The sequence below is a fragment of the Lygodium microphyllum genome, chromosome 5 (assembly GCF_053477565.2).
Source record: "Lygodium microphyllum isolate KBCC chromosome 5, Lygodium_microphyllum_v1.1.10, whole genome shotgun sequence".
NCBI lineage: Eukaryota > Viridiplantae > Streptophyta > Polypodiopsida > Schizaeales > Lygodiaceae > Lygodium > Lygodium microphyllum.
Genome location: NC_141139.1, coordinates 25873798 through 25885418, shown reverse-complemented (window position 1 = coordinate 25885418; position 11621 = coordinate 25873798). Strand labels below are relative to the sequence as shown.

The following is an 11621-nucleotide window of genomic DNA, read 5'->3' as shown; positions in this document are numbered from 1 at the left end:
CTGAGGAGCAGAGAAATGGTGGTGCATCTTCTTCAGGAGGAACTTCAAAAGAAGCTGTCTTCTACTCAAATACTGGAAGAGGTAGAGGCAGAGGTAGAGGAGGCCGATTTGGAGGCCGTGGTAGAAATCAGAATATGCAGCAAACTCAAGAAAACCAGTCCTATGGAGGAGGACGTGGTAACTCTAGAGGCAGGGGAGCCAAAGAGGTCGTGGTGGATGGCAAAGAGGCCAAAATGCAAACAGCAATGTTGAATGCTACTACTGTGGTAAAATGGGTCATATGGCTAAAGATTGCTATAAAAAGCAGAATGACATCATGAATGGGAAATTGCAACAAGGGAATTATACATCTTCTAGTAGACAGGGTGATGACAGAAATGAGCACTTGTTTATGGTGCAGCACATGAACAATTCTATGACAAGTGCAGAAGAAAGCAACGATGTATGGTATGTTGACTCAGGTGCATCAAACCACATGACAGGTCATGCAGAATGGATGGAGGATGCAAGGAAAATGGAAAAACCAGGATTTGTGGAGACTGGTGATGATACTGCACATCCTATTGTGCAGATTGGAAAATTTCCCTTGTCTATGCAGGATGGGAAAAAGAAATACCTGTCGGATATATTTCATGTTCCGAATATCACCAAGAATCTGGTTTCTGTTGTCAAATGGTTGAGCAGGGCTTGCAGGTCAGATTTAATCCTCATGGATGCTTTGTTGAGAATATGAAAAATAAAGGTCGCTTGATAGCAAAAGGAAAGAAGAAGGGCAGAATGTTTACATTGGATGTAGACATGTCTGAATTGAGTGCAGCAATGTTTGCTCATGGGACTGGTGTAGTTGCAGATATTGATATCTGGCATAAACGCATTGGTCATGTTAATGTACAGCGACTTAAATCAATGCAGGCCCAAAATATTGTTGCAGGATTGCCAAAATTCAAGGTTGCAGAAATGCATAAGGTATGTGAAGCCTGTCAGTTTGGAAAACAGGCAAGGAAACCATTTCCTAGACATGTTCAAGAGAGTGAGAAGCCATTGGAATTAATCCACTCTGATGTGTGGACTACTAAAGCTGCATCTCTTGGAGGCTGTCATTATTTTGTCAGTTTTATTGATGACTATAGCAGAAAAGTTTGGGTGTATTTTATGAAAAAGAAAAGTGAAGTTTTTGGGCATTTTAAAACCCTTAAAGCTATGGTTGAAAAAGAAACAGGCCTGCAGATAAAATGCCTAAGGTCAGATGGAGGGGGAGAGTACCTCTCAAATGAGTTTGCAAGGTTCCTGCAGGAGCATGGCATAAAGCAGAAATATTCATGCAGTCATACCCCACAACAAAATGGAATTGCAGAAAGGAAAAACATGCATATTGGAGAGGTATCTCGTGCCATGCTCAATGAAAAAAACTTGCCAGATTTTTATTGGACTGAAGCAGTTGCTACAGCAGTCTACATAATGAACAGGACTCCCACTGCAGCAATACATGGAATGACTCCAGAGGAGAGGTATACTGGTAGGAAACCAGATATTTCTCATTTGAAAATTTTTTATTGCATTGCCTATGTACATGTGCCAGATGAGTTGAGATCCAAGTTGGATCCAAAAGCTGAGAAGTGCATCTTTATTGGTTACTCTCTGCAGCAAAAAGGGTATAGATGCTATAACCCTTCTACTCGTAAGTTTACAATGAGCAAAGATGTTGTTTTTGATGAGATGAGTAGCTGGTATAAACCAGTAAATGTGATTGATGATGTAGATGCACAAAATGGTAATGCTGCACAGAATTCACAGCAGCAGTCACAAAATATTAGTGGACCTGGAGCGTCCTCTAGCAGTGGTTCACATTCTTCGCCATGGACAGGCAGATTGAGATCAGGAGAATCTTCTCAAAGCAATGCAGATAGTGGTATGCAGGTATCACGAAAAGGAAAAGAGAAGGTAGATCAGCCCATGTTTGATGTGAATGCAGGTCACTCTTATGTGGATGGTGAATCCAGTGGCTCAGAACAGAGCATTGATGATGAGTTGGGTATTCCTTCTATTGTTACACCTGGAGTAAGGAAGACCAGGGATGTTTTGAGAGCACCTGGGAGTGAACCTACTTTGCGCAGGTCTACCAGAGCTAGGTATCCTGTGGATAGGCTGAAATATGATGGATTTACAGCCATTCATTATGCATATATGGTTAAAGTGATACAGGAACCAGAACCCACTTCTTTTGAGGAAGCCATGGGAAAAGAAAAATGGGAGAAAGCCATGGATGAAGAAATGGATGCCTTGGAAGCAAATGCTACATGGGAATTGGTACCTTTGCCTAAAGGTAAAAATGCAATTGGCTGTAAGTGGGTTTATAAGGTGAAGCACAATGCAGATGGTTCTGTGAATAGATACAAGGCAAGATTAGTAGTCAAGGGGTATGCACAAACATATGGCATTGACTATGAAGAAACATTCAGTCCGGTTGCAAGGATGGCAACCGTAAGAGCAGTCATTGCTATGGCTGCATCAAAGGGATGGTCTTTACATCAGATGGATGTAAAGAATGCCTTCTTGCATGGTGATTTGCAAGAAGAGGTCTATATGGAGCAGCCACCAGGTTATGTGCATGCTGTTTATCCTGAGTTTGTTTGCAGGTTGAAAAAAGCCTTGTATGGCTTGAAGCAAGCACCTAGAGCATGGTCTAACAAGATAGGACAGTATCTTGTCACTATTGGCTTTCAGATTTCCAAGGCAGATTTTTCACTTTATGTGAAAAAAACAGAGAAAGGTATTATGCTACTTGTCATTTATGTTGATGATTTGATTATGACAGGTGACAGTGATGAAGATATCCTTAATGTGAAAATGCTATTGAAGCAGAAGTTTGAGATGAAGGATTTGGGAGAGCTGCGTTATTTCTTGGGCATTGAGGTGATTAGATCACCAAGTGGGATACAGCTCTTGTAGAGGCAGTATGGATTGGACATGCTGTACAAATATGGGATGACAGGCTGTAAGCCTATTTCAGTTCCTTTGGAGCAGAATGTGAAGTTGAGCACAGATACAGGTGAGCTTCTAGAAGACCCTACTATGTACAGACGCATAGTAGGAAGTTTGATTTATATGACTATTACCAGGCCAGATTTGAGCTATGCTGTTGGATTGGTAAGTCAGTTTATGCAGGCTCCAAGGAAACCACATTTGGATGCGGCTAGACGCATACTCAGGTATGTGAAGTCCACATTGCAGTATGGACTATTTTATGAGACTGGGATTCAGATACAGTTGCATGGATACACTGACGCTGATTGGGCTGGTAGTATTTCTGATAGATGATCTACCAGTGGATATGTGTTCTCTTTTGGGAGTGCTGCAGTCACTTGGAGCAGCAAGAAACAGCCTACAATTGCCTCGTCGAGCACAGAGGCTGAGTACAGGGGTGCAGCAATGGCTGCATGTGAGGTAGCTTGGTTGCATAAGCTACTTTATGATATGCATCAGTCTATAAATGGGCCAGTTGTCATTTATTGTGACAACATGAGTAGTATACACTTGGCAAATAACCCAGTCTATCATGCTAGAACAAAGCACATTGAGGTGCATTATCACTATGTGCGAGAGAGGGTTTTCCTAGGTCTTATTGATCTAGTTTATGTCAGCACAGAGGATCAGGTAGCTGACATATTCACGAAGGCATTGGGCGCAGAGAAGCTGCGCAAGTTCAGAGACCTGTTTGGTGTGCAGGAATTGGGATTGAGCTCGAGGGGGAGTGTTGAGATATCGAGCTCCACTCATGATACTCCAGGGTGACCGTTGTGTATTTTTATCACCGACTTGTCAGTTGCAGACGCGGTTGGTACACCGCCCATGAATAATAGCTACATGATAGCTATCCTTATCTACTCTAGTTCGTGGCTCAGTTAGTATGCCACCTTAGTTAGTTGAGTTTGGTTTAAGACCCATATATAGGGTTCTTCTATTTCTTTGTACTTGAGTTTTTTTGGCTTACACAACTAAGAAGAGGAAAACTGTTTTCAGCCTCCACCTTTGTGTGTATTCCCCCATTGTGCAAGCAAGAAAGCTACAAGTGAGACTCCTTCCTTCTCTCCCACAATCTTGACGCCTAGATTGCCCCTTTGCCCCTTGCATGACCCCTAATCCCGAGAGTAATGTTGTGGCTAAGGCTATTGCGCTCTGCTCAGCGGACATGTTGTCCATGAGCCGCTTGGCTACAAGTTCACCCAACGATAAGTCAACCTTTGCTGCTCACTCTCTCTCTACATTTGGTCCTGCTTTGGCTGCACCAGCTAGGGCTAGCAGGGGGCCTCGTACATGTCTACATCTTGTTGGATTTTCCTAGCCTTTTGCTCGTAGTTATAGGAAATTATACTCTCTAGTGCCTTTCTAATCGCCTTTCTCTCCTCCTCTAGGTTTGCCACCACTTCCTCTACTGGCCTACCCTGAACTACCGTCCTAGTCAACAAGTCATACTCATTGACTAACTCCTGCACTAGGACTGGGAATTATCCCAAGTCCAGTTGGTCCTCTCCTTGTCCTCCTCGTGATCCTGACATTGCTCCCACTTCTAGCTCTACAAGGTCGTCGATCAATTTGAGTAGCTCCAGCAGCGTCCGATCCTCTATGTTGTCACCTTTTGGACTTTCGTGTCCTCTTTAAGGTCCTACTGATGGGGCTCTTAGGCACCCAATTATGTTTTGGGATCTTCTCCTAATAGTGGGTTCCTTGATGTTATTATATCTCCTGATGAGTTCCTTGTTATTGAAAGTAGTTGTCAATCTTATTCACAAATTGTGCTTCGTGCTTTCTAGTGCTCAGTGCGAAAACAGGCTTCTCCTTTTCTTGTAGTGCACCTTTGGTGATGAAATCAAAAAGTGAGGTGTCGATGCACTAAATGCTCAATGCAAACTCCACTCTTCCCCTCATGTTCGTAGCCTGATGTGGCTCTAAGCATAGGTTCTGGCTTATCTAAGGTTTTACTGAAAGTCCCTGCTGCATTCTCTATTCTGCTTCAGGGTTGGTTGGTTGGTTGGTCACCGAACGTCAAGTCAAATTCTAAATTTGGTCTGCTTAGCTGTTCGCGGTGAATCCTCGATTATCATGTCTAGCCTCTGGCTTCTAAGGGCCAAACTGGGTTCCCTGGGGGATCAGAGATGTGACCAAGGTGGCCGAGATTGTGGGGCAGGTTTAAAAACCTTCTATTTAAAGTTCTGGTGAATTGGTCTGATTCTGGGAATCGAACAGGTTGGTCCGATTCTGGGAATCAAACAAGCTGGTTCGATCCTGGGAATTGGATGGGCTGGTCTAAGTTTCACACTAAGAACAGTGGTCAAATTCTACTTTGGTCCGATTTCCCTAGTCGGACAGGGGAGGTCCGACTACTGCAATGGGTCGAGTGGTCCAAATCCAAGACTAGAACACATGGTCCGATTTTGACACCGGATCCGATTATAACAGTCGGACAGAGTGGTCCGAATTTCGGGCTGGTCCGATTCTGGGACTCGAATCAGAAAAGTGGTCTGATTTTCGGAGTCAGACGGTCCAACTCCAGAAATCGGGCGGTCCTATTCTGGGACTCGAACAGCCTGGTCTGACGGCGTGGATGATGGCCCGCGGATTGCACGCGATGCCTCAAGGTCAATGCCTACTCCACGGAATCGTGCCATGCCTTCCAAATTGGTGCAAAGCAATAAAAGGAGCTGCCAGGCATACCTTGAAGCAATGTGGCACTTGAATCGATCGGCGCTTCAACGATCTCGCTACAGCTCTCTCTTTCTCTCGCTCTCTCCCTAGCTCTCAAGCTCACTCTCTTCTCAGAGGGTAGGATGTCAAATGTGGTCTTTCCTGGTTCCCTGGGCCTCTTATTGCCCCATCCCAGCCTAGTGTAACCTCAAAAATTAATCCCTCATACTCTTCCAGCCAGAAATCTGACTCTGTGCCCCTATTTCCCTATTTCCAATAGTAGCAAAACCCTTTTGTTTCCCTTCTTTTCTTATCCTAATCTTAACCTAATGCAACCAAAATCAAAACCAGAGATGGAGATGGATGGTCCTACTCTAATATTCAACAACAAATCACAATACTTACTTGCTTCCAAGGATTAAAACCTCGTAAATCTCCTAACTATCTCAAGCATTGGTTCGGGCTGCAAACCCTACTTCTATGCTCGATTCGATGTGTGCGGCACTCAAGGCTCGATTCCGTCGGTCCCAAAAATGGAACCAAAATGGAGGGGAGGTACGGAGCTCTACCCCGAGACCTACGGACCGCTTATTGATCAAGTGTTTCAAGCCAAGCTGCCATGGCTACCTCTCACATAGTTGACGCACAATGCCTACCTTACAAATGTAGTGAGCTTACCTTGATGCTCGATCGAGTTTCCTCCTCTCTCTTGCACTCCGGTAGCTCTATGATCCTTGTGGCAAGCTCAAGCAACCTCAAGCTCCCTCCGTCAAGCTCCATCCTCCATAGCCGCGCAAGAGAAGAGAAGAGAAGAGAAGAATAGAAGATGAAGAGAGAAGATAGGAAGCTTCTTCTCCACGATCCCTCACCCTCACACACTCACTCCCTCACTCCCTCACTCCCTCACACTCCCTCACTCCCTCACTCAAGCACAAGCAAGAAGGCAAGAAACAAGAGAGGAAGAAGAAGAAGCTTTGGCCACACACAAGAATGAGCTTCTCATTCACTTTTGAACTTTATATACATGCCCTACTTTTTGGGCGGTCATCCCCACTTTTTACATGGCTGGCCATTAGCCTAGGCCCTCTTGTCCTATTTCCCACCGTTCTAACTTATCCCATTCCCAACTAATGCATACAATTTGCACAGGAGTGAGCCCGACACTCTTTTTACAAGTATTTGGGAGCGGCTTCACATTTAATGGTGCGCTTTTACTCTTTTCTTTTCTCGAGGCGACACTGAAGCCTTCTGGAGAGGTCATCATTCAAATTTTCAGGGTCTGACCTCCATCCGGGTTGTCTTTTCCTTCCTTTGTCATGTGCCCTTTCGGTTATCTCCTTCTTCCATTTTTTCCACACCTCTGCTCCATTTTCTGATCCTCTGTGTTGCGGCAAACAATTTGACAAGGTGTTCCACAAGAATACGGTTCCTTAGAACCTTCTCCTGCTTGCCAATAATTTTCTCAGGCTCATAGATGATTAAGCCATCATCATCCAAGGAAGGTAGTTCTTCAAGAACTTGAATTTGAGGACCCACATACTTTTTAAGCTAAGACACATGAAAGACATTATGGATTCTTGTGTTTGAAGGTAAGTCTAGTTGATAAGCAATATCCCCAACTCGCTTGACAATACAGTAAGGACCATAAAACCTATGAGCAAGTTTGTTGTGCCCTCCTTTAAGAGAAGCATAACGTGACTTGGGAACCTTCAAAAATACCCATTTATCTTCCTCAAACTCCACATGTCTTCTTTTCTCATCCGCATAGATCTTCATTGTCTCTTGAGCTTTATGAATGTTGTCCCTGCATTGCTTCATAAGAGCCTCCATCTTTTTCAACTCCTCATGAGCTTGTGGATTTACATCTTCATGAAACAATGCGGAGGGTACTTGTACTTTGTAGCCATATAAAGCTTCAAAATGAGATATTCCAATGCTCGTATGGTCAGTATTTTTGTAACAAAACTCCGCAAGATGGAGCCATTGGTCCCGCATTTTGTGTCTTATGGCAAAAGTGCCTCAAATAAACTTCTAACCATTTGTTAACTCTTTCGGTTTGCCCATTCATTTGTGGGCGATATGCAATACTAGGAGTTAAAAGACTCCCCATTGAAGAGAACAAACTCCTCCAAAAGCTTCCCATAAACTTAGTGTCCCAATCGGACACAATCTTCATTGGCATACCATGAAGCTTGAAAATACATTCCATGAATTGTTGAGTCACTTGCTTTGCTGTAAATTGGGCTTTAGTTGGGATGAAACAGATTGATTTGGTCAACCGATCAAATACCACATAAATGCTATTTCACCTATGCTTAGTTGTAGGAAATCCCACAATAAAATCCATAGAGATATCAATCCACTTGACTTGAGGAATAGGGAATGGTTGAAGTAAGCCGTTGGGTAAAAGATATAAGTCTTTATTTTGTTGACACGGAAGACATTGCATCATATAATCCTTGACATCCCGCCAAATGCCCCTCCTATTATATGTTGTCCATTCCATTTGAACTCCATCAGCATGTTTTGCAAATCCAAGGTGATCAAGTCCACTTCCACAACACATGAAGGAGATAGGGTAATAAGAGTGTGTAGGCATACTTCATTACTTGATTCATAAGCTCCATTAGCAACTTGAATCTTCAACGGCACTTGCATTTTTTGAGGAAGAAATCTCAATCCATGCAAAGATTTGGTATTAATGAAGCTATGGGTGCTGCCTGTATCAATCAAAAGATGAACTTTTCTGCTCTTTATCAGCCCTTCAAGTCTAAGGGTATTTTCTCCTTTACAACCAATCCAAGCATCATGAGAAATTGCACATAAAGAACCATCACGATCAAAAGGAAAATTTTCCACAATATCATAAAATTCATCATTATTTCCTTCCTCTTCATCATGCATTTCTTCAACCGTAGGGTTTGCTTCTACCTGAAATACATTCCCTTCTTCACTTTCATCCTCATCCATCTCATCAATGATAACAAAGTTAAGCTTGCTATTTTTGGATTTGCATTTTAGCCTATGGTCTTGTGTCCACTTTTCTCCACACTTGAAGTATAACCCTTTTGCCCTCATGTCTCTAATTTGTTCATTTGAAAGAACTTTACTGTAAGCGTTGTTTTGAGATTCCTTTTGTGCATTTTCAACCCTTGCAAAGCTTTGTTTTGCTTCAACCAATGTAAAATAGCTAGTTCTCATGGCAAACAAAATAACTGAAAATTCATGAAATATACCGTACTTGCAAAGAAATACAAGGGATACACCATGTTTGCAAGGAATCCATAGCCATGGTAGCTAGGCAAGAAATTATATTGCCATGGAAGGCTGAGAATCTTAGATGAATGCTACAACATGAATACTCACCTTATGTCAAGGTGGGACATGGTATGTACCCCATATCTTGGTGGCTAAGAGCATGCACCCTCTTAGTTGGTGGGAGGAAGAAAACCTCAAAGCATGTATTGCTTGAAAATGGCAAAAAAGATACTTCACATGTTACATCTCCACCTTTTATACTTAACCCTAGCCTACCCTAAACTAAGATAACTTATGCTCCTGAAGTCGGAATACTAAATTTTTTGATTCAAAGTCAAATTTTGACATCACCTCTTTGAATCAAACTATCAAGCTCCCAAATTAGATCATGACAGAAATTTCTATAATAGAAACTATGAACCTATCTTGCGAATTCCTGCACCTTGTAAACACCGTGTGAAAGCCTTGTTTCACCCTGAAATGGGTCTTGTAGTACTTGTAGACCCCCAAAATAACTAATAGACCTGTGACGGGCTGTAGGGCACCGTGTAGGTATCCAGGGAACACCTGCAACTAATTGGTACCTATTGGAAAGACTTGTATATCTGTTCAAAGATGTTACAAACTGCCCTGTTTGGTACCATAAGTCTTCAAGTCTTCATCCACTCTTTCCCAAGTGGTCTTCCATGGTCCACCACCTGTGGTGAGGGATAAAATGATAGAATGGGCACCTAAATGGGCTTTGAAACTCTGAAAGGTGTGCAAAGTTCCTTCCAGGCCAGGTAGGTTTGTTGTGCACCCCTACGAAGTCATAAATAGCAAGGGAGGGTCACCTCACTATTGACTTGCTATCTCGTTTGGCTTTGACCTTTTTTCTCGGTTGGAATATACATGGCAGAGCTAGTGTTCTAACAATCAAAGCATGATATGCATGGCTGACTCAAAATTTTGCCATTTCATGATATGCAAGGACTGGAATGGAATAGGGCTGAATAGTAGTGACTCACTGCTTTACAATTTTTATTCCACTTACCATTGGACAAAATTTTCATTCATGGCAATGAAACAAGAAGCAAGCAATTCAATGTCAGGGTTAGGGCAAAATGAATGAGAATTAGAGGCATTGAGAGTGATTATTTCAGCAAATGCAAGTGATTAAGCAATGATTAATCACTAAAGTAGCTCTATGGATTTTTTTCATGAAATGAATTTGAGATATTGATTGAAATTATTAATCATTTTAATCCTTCTTCCACCAATTTCATAAGCTCAACAATAGGATTCAAAAGAGGAGAGATTAAAGATGATTAAAAGTACCTCTTATGCTTGTATGTGAAGAATGTGGTTGATATAGATACCTCTCACAAAGATAACTTGTCTTCAACTTCAAATGATTCAAGGAAGTCCCAATTTAAACATGCTTCAAGATGGAATAAACTCTTAGATTCATACTCTTCTCATATGAACTCCATTCATTGACATGGTGGTAGACATCCGGAGCGCAGGCTTCATGCATCTCCGATCAATGACAAAAAATTGAGTAGTACAAGCTTCTCCTGTGCTCGGTCATCTCCACTAGCAATGCTGCCCATGCCAAGGCCTTCATTGATCACATGGTATTGGACGAGGTCCCTTTAGTGGCATCCCGGAAGTTACTCCAAATGTTTGCCCAAGATCTCATGAAGATGGAGCCCGAGGCTCACAAATGTGTGGCTCAGTATGCTTTGACATAGATTTAACCTCGTGTTGTTTCTTTTGAAGAATAGTATTTGTAATTCGCGAAGCTATTGCTGAGCTTTACGTGAATGAAGAACAGTGGTCAAAAGAAACACAGATGCTGAGTGGAATTGATTTGGAATCTGGCATAAGGATGTTGGATGATACATACAAGCTCTCCAAATGTGTGAAGATTGCCTTGCTGTACCTTGAAGAAGATGATGCAGTCAATACAGAAACGTTCATAAAGAAAGCTTCATTCCTAGTAAACAATAGCAAATATGAGGGCCTGATTCTTCAATACAAGGTTTGCTATGCTCGTATATTGGATATGAAATGGAAATTTCTTGAGGCTGCACTTTGATATTATGAGCTGTCACAATTGGAACAATGCGAGTTTGAAGGAAAACATGTGGATGAAGAAGAACTGCAACAAGTGCCTAGAGTAGCAGTGACCTGCACCATTCTTGTTGTGGCCTGGCCCACAGAGATCTAGAGTATTAGCAAAAGAATGGAAGAAATCTTCCTCTAGCTTGAAGGAAACTAGTTGTCAGAGAGATTAGAAGTCTCAAGCATGGAGTACTTGAGCAATAGAGCACATTTTTTTGAAGATATGGTGGATTCCTTGAATCAACCACAGTTCAGGCTACTGCTGTCCATGAGATGAGGAAGAAAGGAATAGGCTAAATAAGCCAAATTACTACTCTTCAGGTTGCTCGAGGTTAAGAACCAAGTTATGGATTCCATCGTGGTTGGAAGATTTTAGCAAGAGATTGGCTATGAAGTATGAAGTGAGTATGAGAAGGAGAGAGAAAGACTAAGTCTAGAAAGCAAACCCTTCCTTCTCAAAAGTAACCCCCACTAAACTCAACTTCAATCCAAGCTACCTGCATTTTGTCCATCTCTCTTCATTTTTGAACCAAAATTGTGCCAAGACCTGCTAAAATTGACTGGAGCCCACCATT

At 42.3% G+C, this 11621-nt stretch overlaps 1 pseudogene; it reads left to right on the top strand.

Annotated features, from left to right (window-relative positions):
• The first annotated feature begins 1689 nt into the window (after positions 1 to 1689).
• On the top strand, positions 1690 to 11219 carry LOC148035627 (COP9 signalosome complex subunit 4 pseudogene; annotated as a pseudogene).
• The last annotated feature ends 402 nt before the right edge of the window (positions 11220 to 11621 follow it).